The 14,527-nt window shown below is 47.6% G+C and overlaps 1 protein-coding gene across 1 annotated transcript in view; it reads left to right on the forward strand.

Moving 5' to 3' along the window:
• Positions 1–14,527, forward strand: part of GGTA1 (glycoprotein alpha-galactosyltransferase 1 (inactive)) — a 69,907-nt gene that overhangs the window by 635 nt on the left and 54,745 nt on the right. The gene's annotated exons all lie outside the window — the stretch shown is intronic.

Genomic DNA, 14,527 nt, shown 5'->3' on the forward strand with positions numbered 1-14,527 from the left:
GTGAAGCCCGGAGGAGCAAGGCTGTAGACAGGGACATGTCACAGAGCTCGCGGAGGGCCGACCCAGCCAGAAACCCCGCACGGGGAAAGTTTCAGACACTGTGACCTGGGCAGCCAGAGTGCCGGCTGCGTGGGGGTGATGAGAGGCCAAGACGTCCCTTCCACACTCTGCAAACCACCCCCGTACGAGAATGGCAGGAAAACAGCTAAACAGAGTGATTGCTCAAAGTGTTGAAAAGCATCCAAGAAGCAGTTAAGGGGGGACATGTCAGCACGCCAAGACAGACCGAGCGCAGAGCGGCTCGAGATTCCCCGATCTTCCCGCGGGCGGGCGCCAGGGAGCGGGCAGGAGGGAGGGGGCAGGCGTGCGGGTGTCAGCGCCGCTCCTCCCCCCAGGAAGGAACGCACAGCCAGGCGGCTGTGTTGGTGGCTTTGCTTGTCGTCTGCACTCCTGGCTCCTGAGCAGGCCCTGCTGCCTCCTCATTCACCTGGAGATAGGTCCCAGGAGGCAGGAGATGCAGGGTGGAGCCCTGACTTTGCTGCTTCCCAGCTGGGAGACACTTTCCCAGGCAGAGCCTCAGGCTCCCGGACTGCAAAATAGGGATGCGGCTGGAGACCTCGCTCCCACGCTCTGAGTAAGGAAATGCCAGGTGCGTCGCAAAGGGCGAGGGGCTTTCGGGGAAGGGGGTGGTTCTTCTGTGGCACTTCTGTCCTTCTTTGGCTACACTAAGCTCTTTCCACCTCCTCTACCAGATGGGAGGCAGAGTGTACATCCAAGTTATCTCCGTTTCGGGTAACAGGTGCTTAGTGACAATAAGGCAGAGCTGAAGGAGTCCCTAGGGATTACCGGGTTGGGGAGATTTCAAACCGTGTCCTCCTGGGAGGCCCAGCATGCTAGCTGAGGGAGGAGAGAGGGGGACCTAGAGGGCGGGACTCTGGTTCCTCCCTATCTCGTTCTGACAGAACCAGTTCAGTCCTGCCTTATCTCTTCTATGTGTTGGGAAACCCAAGAGGATGTTCTTGATATCCAGTTCCTGGGATCCAGCCTGATCTGGTCATTTTCGGTGAGATAGCTGAGGTAAAGAGGTGTGCAAAGCAATTTGGGCTAGGTCCTCCAGTGGTGGAACCTTGCTGGGAAGGTTGTCTCCTAAGTCACACGCAGGAGCAGCCTTTCTCTGGCCATGCTGTCTCTGAGCAGTCATTTCTCCACCTCTTACCGCCAGCTCACCTAGACCCTAACTCCAGACTCCAGGGCTGCCTTCTAAACCTCATGGGAGAAGATGCCTGTGAGTCTCATCCTCTGAGCACTTCCAGGCCTTTCCTGGGAACTTTACATGTGAGTTGGTTTCACAGGCTGAGTAGAAAAAGAATTAGGTTCCACAGCCCAACTGTGTGTCTGTGTGTTTAGTTTGTTTGTTTGGGGGCTGGCCAGTCAGCCAGCCTGCACCTAGGATTTGAATACAGCTCTGCCTAGCTCTAAGGCTTATGCTCTTTCCATTACATCATCTCTCATGATGGCTAGAAAATGGCTAATAGACAAAAATGTCATAGAGATAGGTGCAGGGGTGAGGGGAAAGTGGCTTGGTGGGGGAGGCATTAAGTGGAGGCCTGTGCATTCACATAGGTGCATTCATAACATAAGTATAATTTCATTTGAAATGAATGTGTTCTGCCCTGCACTTTCTTTTTATTTTAGGTTTATTTTATAGATCTCTAAAAATTATTTTATTTTTCTAATTTTTAAAATATAACTTAGACACAGTAAAATCCACAAATCTTAAGTGTTTGGTTCAAGAAGTTTTGACAGTCATTTATATCTGTGTATCCACCACCCCAAATGAGACATAAAATATTTGCATCACCCTAGAAAGTTTCCATTTCCAATTAATTTTCTTTCCATCCCTCCTGGCAACCATTTTCTGATTTTATCACCATTGATTAATTTTGCCTATTCTTGGACTTGACGTAAATAGAATCATGCTGTATGTCCTCTTTTATGTCTGGTTTATTTCACTCAACATGTTTCTGAGATTTATCTGTGTTGTTTGTATGAGTAATTTGTTCTTTGTTATTGCTGAGTTGTATTCCACTGTATGGATATACCACAATTTGTTTATTTCATCCCCTGTTGATGAACATGTGGGTTATTTCCAGTTTGGGGCTATTATGTGAATATTCTTGTAACAAGTCTTTTGTGAATATTTGTTTTCACCTAGGAATAAAATTGCTACTCATAGGGTGGACCAATGCACACTCCCACAGCAATGTATGAGTGTTAGGATTATTTCACTTCCTTGACAATATTTAATATTGTTGGTCTTTTTGATTTTAGCCATTTTAGTGACTGGGTAGTGGATCTTGTTGTTATTTCTACCTTCTTTTTTAAAATTTATGTATTTATGTTTTTTACTTTTTTTAGCATATTCATTGTTACAAATCACACTCATTCTTTATGCTCCTTATCCAATCTCTCCCCTTACCCCTTCCTTCACCCTCTCCCCTCTTCCCCTCCCCCCTAACAACCATAGATTTGTTCTCTCCATCTGATAGATTAACTATTCCTCTCTTTCTACCTTCTGTTTTTTATGATTGAATTTTAAGAATTTTTGGACAAGACAATATGAGTGTGGGCAGAATATGAAATAAAATGGTGAGACAGATGCCACGGTGGACCATGACTTGGGAGGGAAGGAATCAAATGGTGGTTGGAATAATGTCCTTAGGAAAGGGATTTCTGGGCTCATGAGAGCTCTCTAGGTCTCAACTAGGATTTACAACCTGGTGCTTGTGCTCTATAAATAGCCGAGCAAGTTTATCCATGTTTATGGCTTTAAATGCTACTTCTATAACATTCATCTTATCTCGTTTTGGGCTCCCAATCCATATGTTTAACTGTCCGTTGCGCAAGTCTTCTTGGATGTTTCAAAGTCACTGCAAACTTAACAAGTGCAGAACAGGATTCATTATCTCATGGTGGCTTTCTGGCAGGGTTCACTGGATGAATGATGGTGCCACTAGCCAAGAAAATAAGGAAGGAGAAATGTTTGGGGTGGGGGGTAGATAATGAATGTACTTCCATGCTAAACGGTCCAGAGCAGTCCAGGATGATAAGGATTGGAAGTCACATTGGGCAACTAGGAGATTACTGAAATACACTGAGAGCAGTTTTGGTGGTGTGGAAGGCAAACAAGCTAGATTGCTGATAGGTGAGAGGGCATGAAATGGAGACTGTGAGCATAGTCAGCCCTTTCAGGAAGTTTATTTGAGAAGGTCAGGAGAGAGATCAAACTATAGCTGTAGAGAGACAGGTGAAGGAAAGGGTTTTAGGAAGGAGAAGACTAGTGAGGCATGGGTTCAGGGGAAGGATTCAGTCAAGGAGAGGGAAGGGATGGTGGATAGAACAAAGTTCTAAGAGGAACAGGAGGCAAGGGGGAGGGATAACTTTGAAAGAGAATGGATGTTTCCATCTCTGGGATTAGTTGTGAATGAATGAAGGTGAGAAGGTTCATCAACTAAAACATTCTCTGTTGATTCCCCGTTGCTCACAACTCCTTCTCATGGCATGCAAGTTCTTCAACCTGAACTTCTCATCTCATGGACACAGTGTGTAGCAGTTAACTTTTGCCGCAGCCACATTGCATAACAAATACCCCCACATCTTAGCTTTTGACCACAAAGGGTTATTCATTGTTCACCTAAGATGTCAGTTGCAGGGCAGTTGTGGCTTCATGGTTTTGTGACTCTGCACTAGGTGCCAGCCAGACAGAAGATTTGCTCCTAGTATCTTCTCATTCTGGGACCCAGGCTGAGGGGGCTGCTTCTACCTGGTATATGTTATTTTCATGATGAGAGCTCAAGCAAGAGAGAGATGACATAATGACTCTTAAAGACTCCATGCCAAACTGTCACATGGTTACTTCCACCCACTTTCCATTGTTCACAGCCAAAATCATTTAACTAAGTCCAAAGTCAACGGGGCAGAGATATATACTCTGCCTATTGGCAGGAAACAGGTACTTGAGAACAATAATCCAATTGAATATATATGTTTGTTAATAATTCCATGATACATGTCTGTACCTATCTTTATCTCTCCATCCTAATCCCCGTCGCGCAGCCTACTTTTTAGTACAGTTGCTCACACATGGCGATGCCCTTTCATATATGATCCCTTTGTCTGGGAGTCATCTCCCATTCCTACCCCTCTCCCCCCGCATCAAATCCATGACCTCGTTTGGTTGATCTCACCTCTCTACCAACTCTCCAAATTGTCCTTTTAGTTCTTTTTTTTTTTTTTTTTTTTACTTTTCAGAGAATTGTTTTATTTATCTATTTATTTTTTAATTAAAAAAAAATTTTTTTTTAATTTATTGCAAAAATGTCCTTTTAGTTCTGACCTCACTGCTCCCACTTAGTTCAGGTGCACCCCCTCCAGCCTGGACCCCAGCTGTCACACCCTCCCTACTCACTTCACCCGTCTTATCTCCTCCACCACATTCCATCCCTTCAGCCAAAGTCTTCTTTCCAGACACCAAACTGATTGGATGTTTTTATCTTTCCAAGGCTCCCCACTGCCCTCAGGATAAAGCACATATTCCTTTAGTGACATCCAAGGTCCTGTTCTCCAGCTTCTCATCACCCTCATCACCCTGCCTTCAGAAACTCTGCTCCAGCCCTGGGAAACTACTGCAATTCCGGAAATTCTCTCCTGGCCTTACGCCTCGGGGCTGTTTCCCATGCTGCTCCCTCTGCTTGGAACACCCTCCCCACTGCCTCCCCAAACCCACCTGCACACTCCTACCTTCAAGATCCAGCTACATCATCACCCTCTCTGTGAAAGCCAGCCTCTTTATCCTGTCCCCCGTGGATTAGGCACTTCCTGCCTCCCCCAGCAGCCTGGGTGTCCTGCAGTACATGGCCCCAGTTACATTTTGCCACATGTCATTATTTCTTCCCTCCTCCCCTGGGAGCTCCTGGAGCCAGAGAGCACAGCATACTATTCACGTGAATGCAGTGCTGTCTGCCGGACACACTCTGGGAGTTAAGTGTGACCCGCTGCCTGAGTTTGCATTCTTGATGGCTTCCAGACCTGGGGCAAGGCCCCTCACTTCTCTGCCCAAGCCAAAAGTTCTGACAGGAGCTTCCTCTTTGCTCCTGAGAGGGAGGCCAGTTGGGTTAATTTGGGAAGTCAGTGGGTGATGTGGATTTAGTCCATGGATGGAAGGCAAAGGAGTCATTATTTAGTATATACTTAACCTAGAATTGTTTCTAAAATTTCTTTCAGTTCTGAAAAGAGGAATTAAAAATATATTGTCTAAATCTCCAGGCAGAGAGCTGATCTGCTGGCCTTGTCCAAGCCCAACGGGGAAGCTGCAGACCTCCTTTACAGGCGATCTGATCCACACCCGGCCACGGGAGTTCCTGAGACTGGGGCTTCAGCAGCCATTATGCTAATTTTTATTGCCAAATCGAGTCTCATAAAGCAGAGGCGGTGATGGTGGTGGGGTGGAGATCCAATCCCTTGTGCTTACATTTTTGTGCCCCAGGGAAACCCCATGCAAACACTCATGAGGGACTTCAGGGGTGTTCTTCTCTGAAGCCCTGTGTGGTTGGCAGAGGTGACTGGCAGGAAAGAGCATGGGGCTGCCTGCCACTTGGGCCAGGACCTAACTCACCCAGTGATTGATTTGAGACAGAGGAGGAGAGTCCGGAGAGCGCAGCTGTGGAAAGCCAACGGAGGAGAAGAGGATGTAGTCGAGGGTGTAGAAAGGCTGGGTAGAGAGAATGGGCCCTGCAAGAGACCACCTGACTGTGTGCTGGCAACAAGACCCTGCGGAAAACAGAAAAGATAATTATAGAATTATTGTGATTAGAGTTCTCTAGGCTGGTCAACAGTTTGGGAAGTGAGATCACCTACGATCTCACCAGAGTCTCACACAAGCCCTGTGAGGTTAGCAGAGCAGAGATTCTTTCTCCCACTTTACAAATGGGAAACTGAGGCTTAGAATTTTAATGTCTTGGCCAAAGCCTCTCAAGAATTAAATGGAAGAACTGAGGCATGGGGTCCTGACTCCATACAGTGTGGCTTGGAGCCCCTGGTGGGCGCAGGCAGGGGAATGAAGGTGGACTGGAAGGTGGAGGGTGCTGGAGGCAGCTTTGCTGACCTTTGCTGGGGCACAGATCCATGCCCGATGCAGGAGAAGGCTCCTGCCTGGCACTGGTCAGACCCCAATCAGCCAGAGGAAGTGAAAAGCAGCAGGTGGAGGAAGCTGCAGAGAGAGGCCAGGTCTTGTGATTAGTTCTTAGTAAGAGTTTCTCATCCAACCCAGTCTGGATGCTCTTGTCTCCAGGAGGCTTGCTTTAAATGCCTTGGATTTGGCTCTCCTTAGGGGTAGGACACTAGAAAGACCTCTGGGCCAAAAGGAAGGTGGTCTCATCCTTCCCAGTGCCAGTGCTGCCAGCTGTGGGAACTGTGGGAGCCTCAGTTTCCCTGTCAGCCAAATGGCTCAAGGTGTGAGTCTAGCAAACTTCTCCCTGAGCAACACCTGCTGTTAAACAAAAAGAAGAAAAAAGTCCAAACACACAGGAAACGGGCACTCAAACCAAAACTCTACAACAGAAACGCAGCTGTTATCTCCAGTGGGATCCCAAGTTTCCAATTTCCTTATCAGTTTAGGCACCAGGAACTGAGGTTCTGGAAGATGCACCTGTTCCAGAGACTTGTGCTGTGAGTCAGATATTTATTCAGCATTCGCTAAGTCACCATAAATCCATTTGTATTAGTCCATTTCTGTTGCTTATAAGAAAATACTCAGAACTGGGTGATTTATAAGAAAATAAAATTCATTGCTTGCAGTTTCTGAGGCTGGGAAGTCCAGAGTCCAGACAACACAGCTGGTGAAGGTCTTGGTGGTAGTGACAATGATGGCAGAGTATCACATTGCGAAAGTGACTCAGAGAGCAGAGAGAGAGCAAGAGGCCAACTTCTTCATTCACTCTCCTTTTAAAACTCTCCAAACCATGTCCACAACCGCTGTTTTTAATCCATTCACTAAGACATCGTCCTATAATCTAATCATCTCTTCAATTACTTCAATTACACCTTTTAATTACTGTAATAGGATTTCCCACCCTCAACAGTTACAGTGGGGATTAAGCTCCTAATATATGAAACTTGGGGACACAATCAAGCTTCGTTTAGTTTTGGGGGGACATAATTCAATCCACTACACCATTCGTTCATTTAGTAATTCATCCAGAATCTACTGAGCACCTACTAAGTGCTGGGCTAGATACCTGAGACATGGCAGTTAACAAGAGACACCCTTGCCAGTGCGGAGGCTGTACTCTAGCTTAGGAGACAGTTGTGAAACAGCTAATTGCACAGAGCCACAAAGGAGGAGCGCAGGGCATGTGGAATAGGGACTGATCCCATCTGCGGATGTGGCCAGGAAACGCTTCCCTGAGGAGATGACCCTGAAATTGGGCCCTGCAGGAGTTAGAGGGTGATGAGGGAAGAGTGTTTCAGGCAAAGGGAAGACGTGGAGGGAACCAGCCATCCTGCCACCTCTCCAGTTGTTCCAGATTCCAGAAAGCCCTGGTGGCTGGAGGGACAGGGAGGAGCACAAAGGAGGGGACACATCTGGGGAGAGGGGCCAGCTGCCTAGAGCGGTGATGTTGGGGTTGGAAATGTTTGTGGTCAGAGGAGCAGCTTCCCACCTTTCTCCTGCCTCAGAGACCACAAGTCCTCAAGTGTCAGGTCAGCTGTCCCCAAGAGGAATCTGCCTGACACACTTTCAAAATCAGGGGCAGGGTTTCTTCTAAGGCAGGCTTGGCTCCCTGACAGCAGGGACTGCGTCTGGCTTTGCTCGGGGTTGACTAAATCTCAGACTGTCTATGGGCTGATGATTTGTGTAGCAAACTCTATTTTCATGTTAGCCAGAGCCATATAGAGGAAGGGAGAATTAATATATCTATCTACAAATTTAATTGAATGCTTAGGAATTCATTCCATGGCATGAAAATGCAACATGGGAAGTGTTCAGTAAATGTCTGGAGAAGATGGAGTGAAAACATAATTCTTAGATGCTGGTAAATTGAAGTAAAACAAAACAAAACATAAGATAATACAAATCTTTCCATGAACTTCTTGATGTCCCCTCATATACTGAGTAGCACATGAGGAGCTAGCTGTACAGGTCAGAGATCATGGTTGTAAGCAACAGAGGGAGATCCCAGCTCACTGAGGCAGAAAAGGCATGCCTTGGAAGGATTTTTTGTTGTTGACAGCATTCCTGGGAAGGCTGGAAAACCAAGCTGGCCAGTGCAGGTAGGGCATAAACACAGTTAGGGTCTTGCATAGGAGCTAATCTAGCTCTTGCTGCCACCAGCGCTGCTGTGAGCAACATTTCATTAGCATCCACCTTTGTGCTGCTTCCTTCCTAGGTCCCTCTCCTGCATTCCAGGTATGGATGGATGGACATGGGGGAGGACTTGGCCTGTTCTGCTCTGATGGTGGTGGGGGGGGGGGGTTCCTGATACTAAACTGGGCAGCCACAAGTCCGCTTGGAGAAGGGACCTTGCAGTGTCACAGAATTCTGCAGATCTAAAGCGAGTCGCAGGGCTGCTGCTGAGGGAAGGAAAAAGGCTTCTAGGGAATTTTCAGAGGGGCAGCCTGACTTTAGACAAGTGATTGAACCTCAGCGTCTTCATGTGTAAAATGAGTTGGGGTAGATTTTAGAGATAAGTATCTAGTGCTGGCATGTGGTACTATTAAATGGCAGTTGCTGTTACCATTACTTTAGAAGTAAGTCATGTGTGGCATAAGTGTTTGGGTCAATGACAGACCGCATATACAATGGTGCTCCCATGAGGTTACAATGGCTGTACCATATAGCCTAGGTGGGTAGTAGGCCATACCACCTAGATCTGTGTAAGTGTACTCTATGATGTTTGCACAACGATGAAATTGCCTCATGTCACATTTCTGAAAATGTATCATGCTGATAGGACACATTCTGAGAAGTGCACTGTGAGGCGATTTTGTCGTCGTGCATTATGAGAGGGAACAGCAATGGATTTTTCTAATATTCCACTGGCCACTAGTTGCATGAGTGCGGACCTCTAATTATGTTACTAAATCTCTTTGTGCCACACTTTTCTTTCTTTCTTCTTTTTTTTAGGCAGCTGGCTGATTTGGGAAACCCAACCCTTGACCTTGGTGTTACACCACCACACTCTAACCAGCTGAGCTAACCGTCCAGCCCTGTGTGCCACAATTATCTCATCTGTTAAATGAGGATTAGTATAATACCACCCCCACAAACTTAGGAAAATTAAATTACAGGTAGAGATTGTGCCTAGCATTCAGCAAGCACTCGATGTTAGCTTAACTGTCATTAACTATTATTTTGCTGTGGGGAATCATTTAAAAATGCAAGAATTCTAAAGTAGCACACAATCCTTCACTTGGGCTCAGTCCCAAGGTGTCATATGCTTGGCTTTCTATCTTAAAGGTCTGAGCTAACTTTGGGAGGGTCACCCAGTGGGTAAGCTAGACGCTCCTTCTCAACATATTTTGCAGTAGGTTTGTTTACCCCAGCATCACCACAAACACGTGTGTAATGAGTAACGCCTTGTGCTAGCGCGATGTTACAATGGCTATGATGTCACTAAGTAACAGGAACTTTTTAGCTCCAGTAAAATCTTGTGGGACCACCACAGTATTTGTGGTCAGTCACTGACCAAAACATTGTTATATGGTGACATATAATGTCATAGCAACTTTGCTCAACTGTTATCACAACGTCATGTCCTCAAAGGAAGGAAACCCAAGGTATGAAAATCTAAAGGGATTCACAAGTGACCATGCACATTTATACAGAGATTATCTGCAAGGTTCCTTTAGATTTTTATTTCCCCAGGATACTTAAGATAGGATTTAATTTTACCAAAAATAAATAAACAAATGAGTCTCCCTGTTATGGACCCTAGATAAATACCAAGCTCCTTTGCAGCAACAGACAGATGATTTAGAAATCCTAGACTTGCTTCCTCATGGTGGAAGCCTTAAAAAAGTAAGAGGAAAGTTCACACCCATGTGACTGGGGGCATCCCGCCCCCCACATCCCAGGAGAATTGGGATCTGCCACCACACCCTCTCCTCCCACTGGAAGAATGCAGCCTCCCACAAACACAGAAAGCCTGCAAGCAGTGCTGTGCTGGTAAATGTTTCAGGACCAGCTCTTTGAAAAATGAGAACGCTGATACGTGGCATTTGCCTGTTTCCATAGTGTAAATACAAGGGTACTTCAAAAAGTTCATGGAAAGAGTCATATTATCTTTTAATTCTATTTTTCCACGAACTTTCTGAAGTACCCCTGTATTTCTGCTGTGGTCAAACTCAAGTTACTACTTGAGGAACTGCAGAAAGATGCACAGTAGCACACTGTTGTATAGCATGGCCAGCTATGCCTAGATACAATAGATGTCAATAACTTCAAGAGTACAAAAAGTAGTCAAATAATTAGGAAGTGATGAGTTTTTATGGTTACCTTTTTTTTTTTTTTTTCCCAGCATCTGGACAGTGAGGGGATCCAAACCCCTGACCTTGATGTTATCAGCACCCCCCTCTAACCGAGTGAGCTAACTGGCCAGCCCACCTTGGTTCTACTGGCCAGCCCACCTTGGTTCTGAATGTAATTCATTTAATTGTAAGTTTGTTTAATAATAGCTGTGTTTAACAACTGGCTTGCCAAATTCCTGAAAATTTAACAATTGGCTCATGAAAGCCAGCGTGAACCAACCGTCTTGCAGGACCCCAGAGAGAGGCCAGCATGAAACCACTCCTGAACAGCGTCTCCCCCTCAAGGGACTTCCTAACACATCAGCATCTTTACTTGCTTTATAATGCTTTTCACCACCTGAAGTGATTTCCTTTGTTGATTTTTTTTTTCCTGGCTGGAATGTACCCTGCCTGAGAACAGAGTGCTTGTGTGTTTGGGTCACTGTGAGATCCCCAGTGCTTGGAGCAGCATGGCCTGCGAGTAGTAGGTTCTCAAGAAACATTGGGATTGATGGGATAAAGAAAGGAGGGCAAGGAGCCTTCCAGATTCACATTCTGCCCTGCTACTAGGTGCCTCTTTCCTTGAGCCTCCGTTTCTTCATCTGTGAGAGAAGAGGGCTTGAACAGAGACCCCTAAGATTCCCTTCCGCTGTAAAATGTCTCTATACCTGATAAACACATCGCTTCCACACACCTGGCCACGCAGAGATCCTCACCTGAGCATCAAGGGAGGGAGCTAGTGCATGGGTGCTTAGTCCTGTCGCTTTTATTCTCTTCCTCTACGGACAGCTTTTTAACACTGACTTCAAAGTGGCTCCCCTTGAGTATCCAGGACCGGCCTGCAGCGCAGCCTTCCAGGAGGTGCTGAGAGAGAGCCAGCCCTTTTACGATGTAAAAAGGCCCCGTCTCTCGGTGCCAGCAGATGTTATGAAGCCCATTCCCTTTGCTGCTGGGTGAAATGTTCTAGGGTCAAGGAGGAAAGTCTGCCTGGGTGAGTCGTTCCAGCAAGATGGTTGTTCCCACAACTCTGTCTTGAACACGCTTCTGCTGGGGCTAAATGGGGTCACCCCAGGGGGCAGAATAATGATCCTACCTCCTCTTGCATCTTGCTTTACATCTTAGCACCATTCTTCCTTTATTTCTAATCCTCCGTGGAGTGATACTTCAGTAAAATAGAGTAAAACTGAATTACTCTTGATTTCTGTGCCTCCCCGTGGGGAAACCAACAGCATGTGTCTGTGGGCCACATTTTAAGAGCCACCACCCTGGGAGACACGGATAGCTGCCCTGGGGAGCAGGTGTGTGAGAACCCTGAGTCTGCAGGTCCGGGCTGGGCTCCTGAAACTCCCTTTGAGGAGCAGAGGAAGGCAGCGGCAGCTGCACCTCCCAGGCCCCAGAGGTGAGGGGGACAGCCTGCCACACCGAGTCCTCATCCATTCTCCATTCCCCTTTTATCTGTGAGGTTCAGGGGCAGAGGCAGGGACAGAGATAAAGCCAGGACCATCTGTGTCTCACTGCTCTCCTCTCCCAAAGGGCGCCCTCTCCAGGGCAAACTGAAGTGGGCCAAGGACTCCCCCTCCACTGCCGAGTCTGGGTGCAGCTGGAGACCTTTTCTGGTGTCCGCAGCCGCAGCCGAGGGCAGCAGCCAACCCCCAAACCCATCTGCTACAATGGGGCACCATCATAGGATTTCCTGTGTTCCCCCTACAGTTTCCTCTTCCTGCTGTGCTTGGCTCAAAGGGATATTCAGATTTGCTTCCTCTGAGAGGGGGGGGAGGGCTTGGAAGTGGTCTGGGGGACCAGTCGGACTCTCTGAGCTCCCCTTGCCCCTTCTGCATAAACTGGGAAAGGGAAGTGATCCAGAAACCAGATTAAACAAATAATAGAACCATAATAGCTCACACTTCCTGGGCATTTTTAACTCACTCCAGACACTGTTCTGGGCCACTTACAGGAGCCCTGCCTTTTATTCATCCAGCAACCCTAGGTAGCAGGGATTGTTATTGTTCCGGTTTTATAAATGAGGAAACTGAGGCCCAGAAAGATGAAGAAATTTCCTAGGGCCACATGGTAAGGGTGAGATTTGGGACTGGGACCTGGGCAATGAGATGGTGCCCTTCATCATGGCACTGTACTGTCTGCATAAGGACAACCACAGAGTGAGCAGGGATGGGGAAACCCAGGCGCAGAGAGGGGTAGGGGCTTCTCTAAGGTCACAGCCTGGACTGGGGCCCAGGAGTCCTGGCTCCTGTTGGAGTGTTCTCTCTGCTCCTCCATCTCCTCTGTCCTGGTGTGCTTCCATCTCTGGTCACTGTGCAACATCCCTGACGCTATTAATCTGCTCATTCCATGCTGGGGCCTTCCATGAATAGACCGGGATGGGGGTGGCAGGAGCGGCCCAGACAGAGCTAAACAGTCTCCGCCTCCCACTATCTGAGAAAGGTCTTGGGGCACAGAATCCTGGCTTGAGCTGCAAAGTTCAGAAACTATTTGTTTCCCCATCAGCCTGCCCAGGCTGCAGAGAGACAAGCTGCTCATCCGCTGCTCAGGCCACATTTCCTGTTTGTGTGCCTGGACCCAACCAGAGCTGTAGGTGAAGGGCAAAGGGGAGGACAGAGCTTTCCTTACTGGAATTACAACAGTTGGAGGTGGGAAGAGGCTGGAAGACGGTACCTAAGCCTTCATATTGTGCAAGGAGAGTCAGAGGACTGGAGAATGCAAGAGCCTGGCTTAGTTCATATCGTGTGCTGGAATCACAAATGGTTTGTGTTGTTTGGGTTTTTTGAGATCATAAAATCATAGAGTGCATGAGCTGGTTGATATCTAAGATGTTCCCCAGTAACCCCCACTCCCATCTTCCCTAAATGGGAATCTGAGGATCAGGAGTGGAGGTGGGTGGGGGGAGAGGGGTCACAGAGCAGGTTTCAGCAGAGCCCTGAGAAGATCCTGTTCTCAACTTATGCAAGTGCCATTGAGTGCCACCTCTCTGCCAGATGCTGACTAACGAGGAGGTTACAGTCTGATGTGGGGGCATCTACCAACTGAGTAACCACACACTTGTGTCCAAATAGGAGTCAGTGTCCCAAAGGAGAGAACAGGGTGCTGCCAGGGAGAGTGACATGGGAAACCTTTCTAGTTTCGTGCCTCAAAGAATCTTTCTTCTTTTCCCCTTATTTATGTATTTATTTGGGGAAAGAGGCCTGAGGCAATCGGCTAACTAAACGAAGGGGTTAGCAGCAGAGCTGGAGTACTGGCACCCCACTCCTCCCTCACACCAGGGGAGTTTTAAAAAACCCTAAAACTGGCTGTTTCCTCACGGTGACCTTGAACAAGATGGTTAACCTCTTTGAGCCTCTGTGTCTTCCTCTGTGAAATGGAGCCCACGTCCCTGCCCCGCCGAAGATCTTTGTGCGGGCTGACCCATGAGGGAGCCTGAGCTGGTGGGCGGTGGGGGGTGGCTGCTGGGTTCCCCTCCTGAGCCTCCTCCAGGGCCCACCCTGAGCCCCAGGTCTGAGGGGCCTTGTCTTCACCCCACTGTTTTATCACAGTCCCGTCATCAGCCACACAGCGCTAACTATATTTTGGCAACTCCCTCACCCCCATAACCACCCCATGAAGACATATATTTCAGAGGTACATGACACTAAACCCTTACGCATGTGTGCACTTAACCTTCACAATAACCCTGCAAAGAGGTGTCCTTCTCGTTGGTTAGGTAGGGATGCACTGCCTAAGGACACTGGCACATAGTCAGTTGACCCAGAGCCTGAAACCCTTCCTTGAGGCTACATTCCAGTCTGTCTGCCCTTGAGCCAGGAAAGGTGGAACCATGTGGCCCAGAACCGAGGAACCTGGCAGACAGACAACGTTGGCCACCTTTCAGACCAATATTCTTTAAATATTTGCTCAACATTTATCAGAGGTGGAGGGGGAGTGTTGGAGGATGTGGATTTGCAATGAATAC

The sequence above is a fragment of the Cynocephalus volans genome, chromosome 17 (assembly GCF_027409185.1).
Source record: "Cynocephalus volans isolate mCynVol1 chromosome 17, mCynVol1.pri, whole genome shotgun sequence".
Lineage (NCBI taxonomy): Eukaryota > Metazoa > Chordata > Mammalia > Dermoptera > Cynocephalidae > Cynocephalus > Cynocephalus volans.